Consider the following 4576-nt stretch of genomic DNA (forward strand, 5'->3'; position numbering starts at 1 on the left):
GACCGAGCGGGAGATGCGGAGCGGATATCCTCACCTATTTGAGGCTTCAGGTATGTTTCTTGACTCGTTCGAGGACGAACATTTGTTTAAGAGGGGGAGGATGTAATGACCCGGCCGATCGTTTCATGAGTTACCGCTCCGTTTCTCTCATTTATACTTCTTATTGCTTTGTTTATCAGTTCGATGTGTGATCGGATTGGTTGGCTCGGGTTCGGAAAGGTTTTAGTAAGATTTGAGATACTTAGTCTCTTTTGAGGAAGCTTAAGTTGGAAAAGTCAACTGGATGTTGACTTATGTGTTAGAAGGATCGGATGTGAGTTCTGATGGTTCAGATAGCTTCGGGAGGTGATTTGAGACTTAGGAGTGTGATCGGAATGAGTTTTGGAGGTTCGGAATAGATTTAAGCTTGAATTGGCGAAATTGGAATTTTGGCGTTTATCAGTTGGTAGGTGAGATTTTGATATAAGGGTAGGAATGTAATTCCAGGAGTTGCAGTTGGACCGTTGTGTCATTTGGGATGAGTGTGCAAAATTTCAGGTCATTCGAACGTGGTTTGGTAAACCTTTTTATCAAAAGCGTAATTCGGAAGATTTTGGAAACTTAGGCTTGAATCCGATGTGTTTTGGTTGATTTGATGTTGTTTGAGGTGTTTTGAAGATTAGTATAAGTTTTGATGTTGGTATGTGACATGTTTGTGCTTTTGGTTGAGATCCCGGGGGCCTCGGGTGATTTCGGGTGATTGACGGAAAGAATGGAAATTGGAAATGGCAGCTGAAGTTGTAGTCTACTGTCATAACCACACCTGCGGCTAGGGGACTGCAAGTGCGGGCTCACAGAAGCGTAGAGGGAGCCGCAGATGCGGCCAATAGGAGGACCAGCTAGGACCGCATAAGCGGTAATGGGAGCGCACCTGCGATAGCGCAGGTGCGGGCAGTGCATCGCAGATGCGATTTTGGCCAGTTAAGTGATGACCGCAGAAGTGGTGCTCGGACCGCAGAAGAGGTTGCGTAGGAGCGAGATATGGTCCGCAAGTGCGAAAAGCCTAGGCCAGAAGGTATAAAAGGATTCCTTCGCGATTTTTGAGTTGTTCTTCACCATTTCAAGTCGGTTTTGGAGCTTTTGGGGAGATTTTGAAGAGGGATTCAAGGGATAACATTTGGAAGTAAGATTTTTGAGTCTAATGATCGATCCTATGGTATTATTTCACTGATTTGGCCTAAGATTAATGGAAATTAAGGGTTAAAATTGGGGATTAGGACTTGGTATTGGAGACCTTGACTTGAGGATTTGAAGGGCCATTTGTGGTCGGATTTTAGGACTTTTGATATGTATGAACTCGTGGGCAGATAAGAAATCTATTTATGTGAATTTTATCGAATTCTGGGACGTGGGCCCGGGGTCAGGTTTTGGTTAATTTTAGGATTTATGTTGTAAATTGATTATTTTCACATGGGCTTCGTTCCCTTAGCATATTTGACGTCGTGATTCTGGTTTTGGATTGATTCGCCGCGAGTTGAGGTCGATTCGAGGGGCAAAGGCATCGTAGGCTAGAGTTTGGGCTGGATTGAGGTGAGTAATAATTTTAAATATTGTCCTGAGGGTATGAAACCCCGGATTTCACATCGTCGTGCTATATTGAGGTGACGTACATGCTAGATGATGAGCGTGGGGTCATGCACCATTGGAGATTGTGACTTTGTCCATCCCTAATGACTGTTTTACCGCGTATTTGATTGAAAACTATTTGCTATCATCATGTTTTGGCTGAATGCCATATTAGGGCCTCGTGCCAACTATTTGGACCCTTAGGGGGGTTTTACTGCTATTTCCTCACTGTTTTTGACTTTCTACTTGTACTCAGTCATGCTATATTCTCCTGTTTTCATAACTCAGCCATGTTTACTTTGTTTTAACACAATAAATGATATTTTTGGGTTGAGCATCATGTTTTACATTTACCCGAATGGCTTATGAGGTTCTGACTAAGTAAGGTCGAGGGCCTTGTTGTGAGGATACTTTTGGGTCGGGTTGCACGCCGCAGCAGTGATAGACTGATTATGATTTTGAGGTCGAGGGCCTGAGTTGTACGCCACGAAGAGGCTTGATATGAGGCCGAGAGCCTATTGATTATGCCACGAGATGTCTTAATATTGCGCTTGGGCCGCAAGGGGCCCCTACCGGAGTTTGTACATCCCCAGTGAGCGCGGGTACCCATTGTGATATGAGATATAGCCCGAGGAGCTGGTGTTGTTCCATATTATTGCCCAAGGAGCTGATTCTATTGACATTGTGCCCGAGGGGCATATTTTATGTGTTTACCTATTCTAACTGCTTTCATTTAATTGTTTGACTGTTAAAAAGGTGTTTTAAAAAAGCTTATTCTGAACTAAGATGTCTTTATATATTTGCACTATTTCATTGCTTTTATTGGTTTTACACTACTTCCTTATAGTATGTTGATGTGTTTTTACGCGATTTCTTATCGCTCAGTCTTCATTTATTATTATTACTCACTGAGTTGGAGTACTCACTTTACTCCCTGCACTCTGTGTGCAGATTCAGGTGCTTCAGGTCCCGTTAGCGAGTGTTGATTCTTCCAGCTCAGGCAATTTCGGAGATTCACTAGATAGCTGCTCGGCGTTCGTAGCCCAGTGCTTCTCCCCCTATTTTATTTTCTCTTATTTTAGTTCTGTAATAGACTATATAGACTCTTCATGTTTTAAATCGGTTAGTAGATTCTCATGACTGGTGACGCCCCGATGTTGGGCTGTGTTGGTTTTATTCCCGCAAATTGTACCGTTTCACTGCTTATTTGAGTTTTAATCGTTTTAAAGACTTAAATTGTGTATTTGAATTGTTAAAAAAAATTGAGTGTTGTGTTAGCTGGTCTTGTCTTCATGTGAGACGCCATCACGATCGGGCCCGGGTTTAGGGTCATGACAATCTTCTAGGAATGTGTGACATTTTTCTTAAAAGAATAGTATTATAATAATGGATCGAAAAAAAAATGGTAAGTTTATATTTTAGATAACTTCTCTTGTTCTTCTATAGAATTGTATGCCTCATTTATTAGAATAATTTGACTAGTTATACTTTGAATAACGTATTTTAAGGATTATAGAATTGTGGAAGCTTTGAGAATGATAAACATAGAAACTGGCAATAAAAGACTAAGTTCATGTGAGAAACTGAAGAAAAATGAGAATTTTAGTTAAAGACCATGCATGACGCGCCCACAGGCTCTGGCGTATCCTACATATAGGAAGGAGCTGAAGAAGCCTTAAGCTCGGAACATTCTTTTTTCGCTACGCGAGGCACGTAGCTTACGCGCGTAACCTACGACCAACCAACCAAGGGCATTTTTATCCACTCCTGGGACTTAACATAAATAGATATTTTAGGCCTTTCCGGATAATTTTTACATTGAATATTTTGTGTAGCAGTTGTGGACAATAAAGTTGCGTCAAGAAAATAATCGAGGCCGAAAATATTATAACAATTGTAGTATTTTATTTCAAATAATTTGAGCGTACAATATTTATGAGTTCTCTGATTCTTCTTTCCAATAGTAAATAAATGCAAGGGTCTTTGAGCTTGATCCTGAATCTATATTTATTGCCACGAACGATAATCTTTAATTCGACTAGCACGAACTTTGATTTGAACTCGTACTTCTTGAACCTTGATTGTTCTTCGTTTTCAGATTGAACTTGATTTCTTGGACTTGAACTTGATTGCTTGAGGTTTGAAACTTGCAGAGGAATTTGCAGCGTTTTATCCATGAGCTCTTTCTTGCTTCTTGTTATAACTTCCGGTGTCTTTTCTGAGTTATGAAGACCCCTATTTATGGAAGTCTTGTGATGAGAACAAACTCTTTCCGAGCAATCAAATTGAAGAGTGACAAGACCACATTTAATTGGGCAAAACATGTCACTTGCACATGTGGCATGGTTTCATTGGCCTTTTAATTTGACTTGGCATGCCTTGTCATTTTGACACATGGCATGATCCCATTGGCTCTTCTGTATGACTTGGCGTGCCACATCATTTGACTCGTGGCACCAAACTGGGTCTCTAGAAAGATGACATCTTGGGCTTAATGAAGTGGGCTTATCGCTTTAGCTCATTTAAATAGGCTAGCTCAATGAATTAAGACTTATTTATTTAATTCATATATATTGAACTTATATAATTAATTCAATTACATTAGTCCATAATATTTATTTGAACTAATATATTTTGAATTTAAAATATAATCCAAATTATTTTATTGAATCTAAAGTCGATAATTTTATATGCCTACAAATGTCCCTACTTCATGACTTGTCGGGTACATAATTTGAGCACTAGGCTTGAAGTATCAATTCATATAAAGAAGGTAGCGAAACCACGTAAGCTTGAACTCTAGGCACTTGAATTTAACTTTGCCCGAGGATTTCCACTCAAATCATACTTATTTATCAATTTTTATGATTAGCTTTGAATTTATACATAGCCTTTGTTTTCACGTGGCATTCTAATTAGCCATAAAGTTACTAGCCAACTTTTGCTTCTTTATTAGGAATATATTTTACTA

The sequence above is a fragment of the Nicotiana tabacum genome, chromosome 18 (assembly GCF_000715075.1).
Source record: "Nicotiana tabacum cultivar K326 chromosome 18, ASM71507v2, whole genome shotgun sequence".
NCBI lineage: Eukaryota > Viridiplantae > Streptophyta > Magnoliopsida > Solanales > Solanaceae > Nicotiana > Nicotiana tabacum.